This window comes from Mytilus galloprovincialis, chromosome 3, assembly GCF_965363235.1.
Source record: "Mytilus galloprovincialis chromosome 3, xbMytGall1.hap1.1, whole genome shotgun sequence".
Lineage (NCBI taxonomy): Eukaryota > Metazoa > Mollusca > Bivalvia > Mytilida > Mytilidae > Mytilus > Mytilus galloprovincialis.
In genome coordinates this window covers 102172621-102185208 of record NC_134840.1, presented here as the reverse complement: position 1 = coordinate 102185208, position 12588 = coordinate 102172621, and the positions used below count along the sequence as shown (strand labels likewise).

Sequence of the window (12588 nt, the reverse complement as noted above, 5' to 3'; positions counted from 1 at the left end):
ATTGTGGTGTTGTATGTCTTTGCTCTTATTAATTGTGTTGCTGTATGTCACAGGGGTGTTGTAAGTAATTGTGTCGCTATATGGGATAGGAGTGTTGTAAGTAATTGTGTCGCTGTATGGGATAGGGGTGTTGTAAGTAAATGTGTCACTGTATGTCATATGGGTGTTGTAAGTAATTGTGTTGATGTATGGCATAGGGGTGTTGTATGTCATAAGCATGCTGTAAATAATTGTGCTACTGTATGTCATAGGGGTGTTGTAAGTAATTGTTTTGCTATATGGGATAGGGGTGTTGTAAGTTATTGTGCTACTGTATGGCACACAGGTGTTGTAAGTAATTGTGTCGCTGTATGTCATAGGGGTGTTGTAGGTAATTGTGGTGTTGTATGTCATCAGGGTGTTGTAAGTAATTGTGTCGCTGTATGACATAGGGGTGTTGTATGTCATAGGGTGTTGTAAGTAATTGTGGTGTTGTATGTCATAAGGGCACTGTAAGTAATTCTGCTATTGATGTCAAAGGGGTGTTGTAAGTAATTGTGTCGCTGTATGTTATAGGGGTGTTGTAGGTTATTGTTGTGTTGTATGTCATAGGGGTGTTGTAAGTAATTGTGTCGCTGTATGGCATAGGGGTGTTGTATGTCATAGGGTGTTGTAAGTAATTGTGGTGTTATATGGCACACGGGTTTTGTAAGTTATTGTGTCACTGTATGTCATAGGGGTGTTGTAGGTAATTGTGGTGTTGCATGTCATAGGGGTGTTGTAAGTAATTGTGTCGCTGTATGGTATAGGGGTGTTGTATGTCATAGGGTGTTGTAAGTAATTGTGATGTTGTATGTCATAAGGGTATTGTTAGTAATTGTGCTACTGTATGTCATAGGGGTGTTGTAAGTAATTGTGGTGTTGTATGGCACAGGAGTGTTGTATGTCATAGATTGTTGTAAGTAATTGTGGTGTTGTATGTCATAAGGATGCTGTAAGTAATTGGGCTACTGAATGTCATAGGGGGTTGTAAGTAATTGTGGTGGTATATGGCAAAGGAGTGTTGTAAGTAATTGTGTCGCTGTATGACATAGAGGTGTTGTATGTCATAGGGTGTTGTAAGTAATTGTGGTGTTGTATTTTATAAGGGTGCTGTAAGTAATTGTGCTACTCACTGTATGTCATAGGGGTGTTGTAAGTAATTGTGTCGCTGTATGACATAGGGGTGTTGTATGTCATAGGGTGTTGTATTTTATAAGGGTGCTGTAAGTAATTGTGCTGCTCACTGTATGTCATAGGGGTGTTGTAAGTTATTGTGTCGTTGTATGACATAGGGGTGTTGTAAGTAGTTGTGGTGTTGTATGTCATAGGGCGTTGTAAGTATCTGTGGTGTTGTATGTCATAAGGGTGCTGTAAGTAATTGTGCTATTGCATGTCATTGGGATGTTGTAAGTACTTGTGGTGGTGTATCGCACAGGAGTGTTGTAAGTCATTGTGTCGCTGTATGGCATAGGAGTGTTGTATGTCATAAGGGTGTTGTAAGTAATTGTGCTACTGTATGTCATAGGGGTGTTGTGAGTAGTTGTGTTGTATGTCATAAGGGTGTTGTAAGTAATTGTGCTCCTCACTGTATGTCATAGGGGTGTTGTAAGTAATTGTGTCGTTGTATGGCATAGGGGTGTTGTAAGTAGTTGTGGTGTTGTATGTCATAAGGGTGCTGTAAGTAATTGTGGTACTGTATGTCATAGGGGTGTTTTAATTAATTGTGGTGTTGTATGGCATAGGAGTGTTGTAAGTAATGTGGTGTTGTATGTCATAAGGGTGTTGTAAGTAATTGTGCTACTGTATGTCATAGGGGTGTTGTGAGTAGATGTCGTGTTGTTAGTAATTGTGGTGTTGTATGTCATAAGGGTGCTGTAAGTAATTGTGCTACTGTATGTCATAGGGGTGTTATAAGTAATTGTGTCGCTGTATGGCACAGGGGTGTTGTAAGTAATTGTCTCGCTGTATGGCATAGGGGTGTTGTAAGTAATTGTGGTGTTGTATGTCATAGGGGTGTTGTTAGTAATTGTGTCGCTGTATGGCATAGGGGTCTGGTAAGTAGTTGTGTTATTGTATGTCATAGGATGTTGTAAGTAATTGTGGTACTGTATGTCATAGGGGTGTTTTAATTAATTGTGGTGTTGTGTGGCACAGGGGTAATGTAAGTAATTGTGTCGCTGTATGTCGTAGTGGTGTAGTAAGTAATGGTGGTGTTATATGTTCATAGGGGTGCTGTAAGTAATTGTGTCGTTGTATGTCAGGGGTGTTATAAGTAATTGTGGTGTTGTATGTCATATGGTACTGTATGGCATGGGGGTGTTATATGTAATTGTGTCGCTGTATGGGATAGGGGTGTTGTAAGTAATTGTGTCGCTGTATGGGATAGAGGTGTTGTAAGTAAATGTGGTGGTGTATGGCACAGGGGTGTTGTAAGTAATTATGTAGCTGTATGGCATAGGGGTGTTGTAGGTAATTGTGGTGTTGTAATTAGTTGTGTCGCTGTATGTCATAGGAATGTTGTAAGTAATTGTGCTACTGTATGTCATAGGGGTGTTGTAATTAATTGTGGTATTGTATTGCACACGAGTGTTGTAAGCAATTGTGTTGCTGTATGTCATAGAGGTATTGTAAGTAGTTGTGTTGTTGTATGTCATAGGGGGTTGTAAGTAATTGTGGTTTTGTATGGTACAGGGGCGTTGTAAGCAATTGTGGTGTTGTGTGTCATAGAAGTGTTGCAAGTTATTGTGATGTTGTAAGTAATGTTGGTGTTGTAAGTTATTGTGGTGTTGGAAGTAATTGTAGTGTATGTCTTTGTGGTTCTATTATTAATTGTGTCGCTGTATGTCATAGGGGTGTTGTAAGTAATTCTGGTGGTGTATGGCGCAGGGGTGTCGTAAGTAATTGTGGTGTTGTATGTCATAGAGGTGTTGTAAGTAATTGTGTCGCTGTATGACATAGGGGTGTTGTATGTCATAAGGGTGCTGTAAATAATTGTGCTACTGTATGTCATAGGAGTGTTGTAAGTAATTGTGTCGCTGTATGGCACAGGGGTATTGTAAGTAATTGTGTCGCTGTATGGCATAGGGGTGTTATAAGTAATTTTGGTGTTGTATGTCATAAGGGTGCTGTAAGTAATTGTGCTACTGTATGTCATAGGGGTGTTATAAGTAATTGTGTCGCTGTATGGCACAGGGGTGTTGTAAGTAGTTGTGTCGTTGTATGGCATAGGCGTGTTGTAAGTAATTGTGATGTTGTATGTCATAGGGGTGTTGTAAGTAATTGTGTCGCTGTATGGCATAGGGGTGTTGTAAGTAATTGTGGTGTTGTATGTCATAGGGGTGTTGTAAGTAATTGTGTCGCTGTATGGCACAGGGGTGTTGTAAGTAATTGTGTCGCTGTATGGCACAGGGGTGTTGTAAGTAATTGTGTCGCTGTATGGCATAGGGGTGTTGTAAGTTATTGTGGTGTTGTATGTCTTTGTGGTTCTGCAAGTTATTGTGGTGTTGTATGTCTTTGCAGTTACAATTGCTATATCAGGCGCGGATCCAGAGGGGGGGTTCCGGGGGTTGGAACCCCCCTTTTTTTGGACGATCAATGCATTTGAATGGGGACATCTAATTGGAACCCCCCCTTTTCCTGGGTTAGGAACCCCCCCTTTTAAAATGGCTGGATCCGCCCCTGTATATTGTTTCTTTTTGGATAGTCTTTATTCAGATTTGGTCAGATATAAAACTCTTGTCTTTGAGGGAGCTGTTTCATAGGGAAATGAAAGTAAAAAATGGAAACATGAAAATAATAAAAGCAAAAACAAAAATTACCCAAAAATATATTGGTCCATAAAAACCTGTCTGCAAATGGAGACACAAAAAATTGTGCTAGTTTAAAGTGCAGTAGCAATGGTTTCATCCATATTCAAGACGTTAAAAACGAGCGTGTTATAGAAGCTGGTCTTATTGTGGTGATCATAGCCATGGTACTAAACTGTACAAATTGAATAAGCCACTTATTTGTCGGACAACTTTATTTTGTTCACCTCAGCAATAAGGACGATGTATTTTTGTGTCGTTTAAATATTGTTCCCTCGGGAACAAAAACCATAATTGATAAATTGGGACGTCGTACAGTTCTATTAATACTCTAGGTTATGTACATTGACTTGTCACTTGTGGACACTATTTATATCGATAAGCTTTAAAGATCAATAGATATAGATTTAGTTGATTATGCATGGTCACTCTCAGTGTTTCTACATGTTGTGAAATATCAATTTTAAAAATAAAACGGGTCATGTTTTAGTTGGGAGTTTATAGTGACGATTTGAACTCAAGGTTCGGGTAAGAATCTTTATATATGTATTAATTTTTTAGTCTGTAGTAAAATTGGATTGAATTAAAAACAATCATACTCCGTCTCTTATGTTGACTGTTATGTCATTTGCACAAAACAGATTTAAATGTTAAACCCTACATTTAACTTATTTTCACTTCCTTAAATTTTTATTATTCGTATCCGTATATTTTTAACTCAGTAGTGTTAAGCTAGCCGGCGTTAACTAATATTCATGAGATATTTGTATGTCATACACGGCCGACACTCGGCTAACCGAGAGATTGGTCGGTTAATCTATATTGAGTATGCGGCTATATGGGCGATTGGTCTGTTAATCGGGTTGGTTATACGTCTGTTAAGAGTAAAATGCTTAATTTAATGTTACATTAAACTCTATCAAATATACAGATTTTTGGCATGTTATAAGAACCAAATCAAAAAAAGAAAAGTGTCTGACAAAATGATATCTATCATAGAACATTTTGCACTTGTAAAAACATTTCTTAGTCTGCGCAGTTTTCATTAAAACTAAAAGGCGTCGCGCAAGTATGTAGTATTTATGCTTATATGCATAGCAATTTTTTTAATAAAAGGCGAAACAAACAAATTTAGATATCATTTAAAGGACAAAAAATAGTACTGTGGTTCTAAAAAATAAATTGACATTAGTAAATATTTCATAATTGTAAAATAACGTGAATAATACCACGTTTTAGTGAAAATTATGGGAATAAAGTCTGTTAATGGGTTGGACAATTGAAATTGTGTCAGTTAAGAGTTATTAGCCACGACAATAATTTTGCTACCTTTATATTTTCCCCTTGAAAAATTTAAGAATGAGATGTTCCTGAGTAAACAAAAATGACAATACGGTGCCACAGTATCCTAGAAAGAGCATTTTTAGTTTGACTTTCTTTGCATTTTATTGAAGGGTGTGTCACTGCAATATAGCGTGATATGGATTGGCCCCTGGAATATGCATGAATTTGTTATTGACGTTTTCAATCAGCCTTAATTTGTGTGTCTGTTCGAAGTAGCACGTTCTCAATTCCGACTGAAAGTGTCTTTCTAATACAACACAGGGTACATATAACGTGTTCTCGTTCACATATGAACATGATATTTGCCACTGGACGTTAAACCCTTATTCGTCAGCATCATCCAATTGGTTGTCTATGGTGACCGGTGAAGTCCATTTCGCGTTTTCGCGATTTCGCCTTTCATATTCTATAGGGCGAAAACGCGAAATCGCGAAAAAGCGAAATCGCGAAGTCGAAAAGTCGAAAACGAGAAATCGGTTTCGCGTTTTCGCGTTTTCGACTTCGCAATTTCGCGTTTTCGCCTTATAGAATATGTAAGGCGAAAACGCTAAAGCGCTAAAACGCAAAATGGCATTAACCTGCCACTATAGTTGTCCGCATGTAAACTTCTAGAATTTGTCACCAATATAAATACATCGCAATCCGTTACTGTTTCAACAGCCATCGGTGTTTCATGTGTGTATTCTTAAACAAGTATTATTTTTCTCCCCCTTTTTAGCAATGTATCACTCTCTACTGTCCTTATATATTATTCTATATTCTGCGTTTCCATCCAGATTCTCGTGTATACCATGAGGGTCCGGATTGGGGGTATTGTTTTTTTCTGTATTCTTTAAATTGTTATGTCATTTTTTTCTACATTTTATTTATCTTACTCATTATTTTTTCTTTATTTTTCATATTTTGTCATCCCAATATATTTTACTTACTGATGTTTAGTTACATTACGACGTTTATCTCTGATTTATATACTGGTTACCAATGTAGATGACAGATTTGTGTCATTCATGACAATTTAACAGAATCAACATGATATATGCGATCATTCTTGGATGAAATTAATATTACTTTAATATTACACTTTTTGAAACCATTTTTATCAATTTTCAATTTCATGTGTTGTTTCCGCATATGTTATATTTCATTGCTCATATGTTATTTTCGTATATTTTAGCCACTCGTCTTGAGCCTACTCATTTGATCCGATAACACCCAATATAGCAATAAAATTATACTTTTATTTCCATTCATAACTCTTAACAGACCAATTAACAGACCGGGTTTTATACATCCGACCCATTAACAGACCAGGTTTTAAATAAAGATTGATTTATGTCACCAAAATACAGATTTTCGTGTAGATTTTTCACACAATGATATCAATACGGTTAACAAACATAATGCCTTTCTTTTTTCGATGTTCAAAATATTGAATGCCAGTAAATTTAACCAATGTGTCATTTTGTGTACATTTTATGTGTGTAAAATGTGTATAAATTTATTGATGAGTAACCCGCCTTTTCATTTTATAGATCGTACATCGAAGCTAGAAAAATAATAATTACACCACTGAATTCAGTACATTGAATTGTTTTGTTAGACATGGATACTTTTTATGATGAAAATATATTTAGAAAGTTATACAATGAAACATGGTGAACTTTCAATGATTTTCTCGATAACACCTGATTAACAGACTTTAGCCAACCCGATTAACAGACCAACCGCCGATATAGCCGCATACTCTATATATATTAACCGACCAATCTCTCGGTTAGCCGAGTGTCGGCCGTGAATTAGGGAGAGAGAATTTATCTAAGATATAATCCTTTCAAACTACCGAACATATTTCGACTTATAAGTTTGAATACGAGTCCCTTTAGTATCTTTTCAGTCTAACTAAAACATATGGAGTATATCCAAATTAATTATTATATATTTTAATTAGACTGATATCTTTTGTCTCTCTTTTAAAATCGTCTCTTGTCTAGAAAGGGCAATCATACCAAATCTTCTTTTTTCAGTACAATGAAAAAGACTATCAGTCAAAATAGACATGAAGAACGCAACACACATCAATACATATTTTAAAACTTCTACCGCATGGCGAGGTTCATAGTTTTGGACGGGCACATACATTGTAAATTAGCTATATTTGGTCTGCAAAATGATTGTAATGCTGTAATTAATTCGAATTAGTTTAATTCGCATTCGAAACGTTTTACGTCCGTCACGTAAGGTTACGTCAATTCTAATTCGAATTACAATGCGCGTCAATTCGCTTTACTGTCCAAACAACGTAAACTTTTAATTCGTATGAACAAAAACGTATTTCTAATTCGAATTGGGTAATTCGAGTTAGCCAATTCGAATCAATTCGAATTAAAAAAGAAGAGTGTGTGAACGCAGTTAGCGAATTCGATTCGCATTCGATTCGAATTCAATTCATATTAAATGTCCGTGTGAACGAGGCATTAGGTGAAATTGACCAAATTTTGTAGTTGGTTTGAACGACGCCGCCAAGATACAAGTTAAAATTTATCGTAGGTTATACTGAAATTTTCAAGACTTACGAGTATTTTAACTCTTAAGATTTTGTTAAAAGAGCTCCAGCATTGTACAGTACAGCATTTCAGTAAAATTGTACTTTTTCAGTAAATGGCAGAATGTTTAGGGTCTACAGAACAAAATGTTGAGGTGCACGGAAATAATGGAGACACAATAGGGAATCTTAAAACCATTAAAAAGAGTCAGATGCAACGACCTCGACCCACAAGAGTAGTATCTGTGAAGAAACGATCCCTAAATAATATGGGTTACAAAGATCTCGAACATTGGTTGGAGGACACCAACAATATATACATTGGGAGGGACATGACCCATTATGTTCCTGGGGCTGTTGGCAGCAAGTGGCAAAACCCTTTTAAGGATGAGAAACTCGGGAAAGAGAAAAGAGTAGAACTGTATGAGGAATACATTTTGTCAGATACGAAGACATATGACGGAAAGACACTGTTGGAATCAGTAGAAGAACTTCAAGGAAAAACTTTGGGATGCTGGTGTAAGCCAGAATTTTGCCATGGTGATGTTCTTGTTCAAATACTAATGAGATTAAAAAAGAGTAGTTAACTTGCTAACTATCCCGCTGATGGGAACTTTGAATTGTAACTAAGTGAAACAAATAAATGGAGATTTTCGTGTGCAACAAATTATCAGTTTGAAGACAAGTGCTCCTCTTAATTATGTGATTAAAAAAAGAAGGGAGATACCAAAGTGAAAATATGATATTAGAAATCTCAGAAATATATACAATACTGTGGCTAAAAAGAAAAACGACGAAACAAAAATAGCAGTCTACATATAGCACAACATAGAAAACTGAAGACTGAGCAACATGAACATATTATATGATAATTTGTTAATGTAATCTCATAGATATATATATGAAGATTATTATATTCAGATATAAAGCTATTATGATATATGTTATTAAAAAGAACCAGTATATTTTAAATTAGAATAGACCTATGGTTGAATACATGACATAACTTATTTGTTGACCTCTAAACACTTTCTTCAAGTTTATGGCTGACCCGAAGGGTTACTGTTACGTATGTAGAAAACTTGAAAAAAGGATCAAATAGGTTCATGACATAAAATGTTGAGATGTTTTGATTTACTAGTTTTTTTCTAATCTGATCCTGGCATCACACTATTGCATATAAAGATTTGGCATAATTTGTCTCACTTATGTTTATTCAACATTCATTAACTCTTATCAATGTTATGGTCAAATCTTGGACTATCATACTAACAGTAAGCTGCTATAGGGCGATGATTATAACTACAAATCAGAGTCGGATTTAGGGGGGGGGGGCAGGGGGCCCCTTTTGAGATTTTTTTTTTATGCTGATATAGGGAATCACTGAAGCATGACAAGATCGGGCCCCCTCTTAGGCAGCCAGTGGGCCCCCACTTATGAAAATTTCTGGATCCGCCACTGCATATTATATAGCCAACGTATTTTATAAGATTAACAATTTGGAGCTGGATCTACTTACCTTTCGGTTCGGTTTGTATTGCTCAGTCTTTACTTTTCTATCTTGTGTTATGTATATTGTTGTTTGTCTTTTGATCGTTTTAAGTTTGTTTTTTACTTATGGGTCCCTTTAGTATAATTGTCTCTCTTTTCAAATCGTCCCAAGTCTAGAAAAAAAGGGGGAAAGCTTATCAAAGGTCTGTAATGAACACGCACGAAGAACGTAACACACATCAGTATTTAGAATAACCACTGCAAGGCGAGGTTCCTGGTTTTGGCCAGACACATACACTTCATATCCCCTTTTTTTCTTTATAACGAAATTACAAAACGTCCAATAACATTATATCTTAAAACCTCGTAGATCTGTATAAATGCACATGAATACAAGTAACACAAGGAGGGCAATGAGGTATTACATATATATCATCATATTACTGATCCTGATGCTTAATGTAGAAACCATCAAACATTCCAGCATTGTCCATCTTCAAGAAGCACCAGGAACAATGCTCGAAGTCGCTTGTGCAATTTCAAAAGATTTCTAAAAATTGCAAAAATGAAAAACTTACAACTGATAGATATAGGAAGATGTGGTGTGAGTGCCAATGAGACAACTCTCCATCCATATAACAATTTGAAAACAAGTAAACCATTATAGGTCAATGTACGGCCTTCAACACGGAGCCTTGGCTCACACCGAACAACAAGCTATAAAGGGCCCCAAAATGCATGAAATCACAAATTTGTGTTTGGTAAATTAATATGAACTCACTAGTTATAGAAAAAAAGGTTTAAAAAGAACAGTTTAATTATTAATTCATTGACTAAATTAATTACTGTAATGTCAATATACGTTTATCAATTATAAAAAATAAATAATTCAAAGGCCGTTTTTTTTTTAAACTTTTTGGTTTAGGGCAATATAACCACGAAATGCTAAGTGCAAAATATCATTTGTTAAAAGGATATACTAGTGAACTCCTGTCTTACCTTCCCAAACATATACAATCAAGATAATTCCAGAAATTTGGCTGCATCATAGGTTTATAGTATTTCTTTTTTATATGTCCAAACCGATTGAACTATCTCTAAGATATTTATCAATTTCGTTTATATTTTATTTTAGACATTTTTGAATAATGGCTCACTGTGCTCCGACCGAAGACAATGTTAAAAAAATACAAGCAGATATCGAGGACAAAAATGAGACTAGTACTATCAGAACTCAGACTGAAAGACCTCGGCCAACACGTGTTATATCTGTCAAGAAACAATCATTGAATCGTAAAGGATACAAAGACCTTCAGCACTGGCTGACAGACCCAAATAACATATACATCGGCAGGAATATGACTTATTATGTCCCTGGAGCTGTGGGTAGCAAGTGGAAAAACCCATTCTCGGCAAAAAAACATGGCAGGGACAAGTGTATAGATTTGTATAGGGACTATATAATGAATGATACAAAATTATACGATGGAAAAACTTTATTAGACTCAATAGAAGAACTACGAAGTAAGACACTAGGGTGTTGGTGTAATCCAGAACCTTGCCATGGTGATATTCTCGTACAAATGCTAATGAGATTGAAAAAGAAATGACATTAATCGGGATGCTTAAATTCATTTGTGAATAACCGGGGACTTTCTTTAATAAGAGTTAATATTGAAAGTCCCTGGAATAACACAAGGCTTCAAAAGACCCTCAATCCTTGGAAGAAGATCTCAATTTTCTTTTCCTTGTTGCAAAATTTGCTTATTTGCAGATTGTTTAAGAGACTTTTTCTAGGTCTTGCATTAATGATTAAAGTCATTTATTAAATGGTAATAAATGCAAATAACTAGTGCAATAATTTGGCCTTGTTGATCTACTATAAGATCTTATTTTGTATTATTGATTAACTTTGTCTATAGCAAGATGGTTGACAATTTTGGCCTTAATGACTGATTGAAGCATTTTAGATTTTTTACTGTTTGTGCTTAAACTTAAAAACTGAAAAAAGAAAAGATGTTTGAGGGCAATAAATCTTCTCTGGGGTCAATTGACACTTTTATATATATGTTGATTTATTTGTAGATCTTAACTGCTTTTGCTAAATATTCTTGCTCTCTAATCTCTATCCCTTTTTATTTCCTCAAAAATGTGTAAAATAGTTATTCAGGGGCAATAACTCCTAATACAAGATAGTTTTTTCTATCTCTGCATGTGATTTATTTAAGATCTAGTTGCGATTGGGTCAACTGATGATTCTCAAATGTTTACTTATTTGTGAATCATATTTTGTTGAACTTATTTACCATCAAAATTCTCTATATCAATTTTATTGACATTAGGCCCATAATAGCCATTACCGGTATCTTTTATATTTATGAACCAATAGCACATTTTTAAAATCCTGTATATAACACATAAGAAGTCCAAAGAAAATCTGAAAAAAACCAAAAAACAAAGCACCAGTTGGTATGGTAGGTCGAAATTAACCATCTAAATAATAAACTGTTATCACAGAGATATGTCAGGCCTTTTTTTGTAATTTTGATTATGCAACATCTTTAACATCTTACACAAGTTATGCAAATATTCAAAGTCAATGAACCATGACTGAGTAACATAGCTCAACAATCTCCATAAATGTGAGATGTGTCAATGCTAATACAACTGCATACCAAATACAATTGACTTATTATAAGTCGTTCCCAAACCGAAATACAAACATTAACTGGTAAACTATGAAAAAGTTTCAAAGTCAATGAACCATGAAGAGGGGGTGGGGCTTAATAATCACCATGGAAACAATACTTGCAGATGCCAATAAATATGCATACAACATATCATTGACTTAACATTAGCAGTTCATCTTAAACTGATCTAATCACAAACTAATACATGTAAACTAAGATAAGTTTCAAAGTCATTAGACTGTGACTGAGGGGCAAGGCCAAATATTCTCCATGGAAATGAGAAATGAGATGTGCCAATGCGTATACAACTGAATACCAATTAACATTGGCCTTCCACTAATGGTTCCCCTTGAAATAACCTAATCACAAACTAAGACTGATTACTTTGAAAAATTTTCAAAGTCAATAGACCATGACTAAAGGGGTGGAGCCAAATTATCTCCATGGAAATGATATATGCCAATGCTTGTACAACTGCTTATCCAAATATCATTGACCTCCTATTTGTGGTTCCACATAAACTGACCTAATCACTAACTAATACATGTTAAATTAGCAAAAGTTTCTAAGTCAATAGACCATGACTGAAGGGGCAAGGTCAAATAATCTCCATGGAAATGAGATGTGCTAATGCTTATACAACTGCATACCAAAAATGATTGACCTACCACTTGTGGTTCACCATAAACTAGAC

General features: G+C 35.4%; 1 long non-coding RNA gene across 1 annotated transcript; it reads left to right on the top strand.

Moving 5' to 3' along the window:
* Positions 1-4190: 4190 nt before the first annotated feature.
* On the top strand, positions 4191-11722 carry LOC143069586 (uncharacterized). The gene is made up of 2 exons (XR_012976445.1): positions 4191-4355; positions 10340-11722. It is a non-coding gene; the product is annotated as an uncharacterized LOC143069586 (long non-coding RNA).
* Positions 11723-12588: the final 866 nt, after the last annotated feature.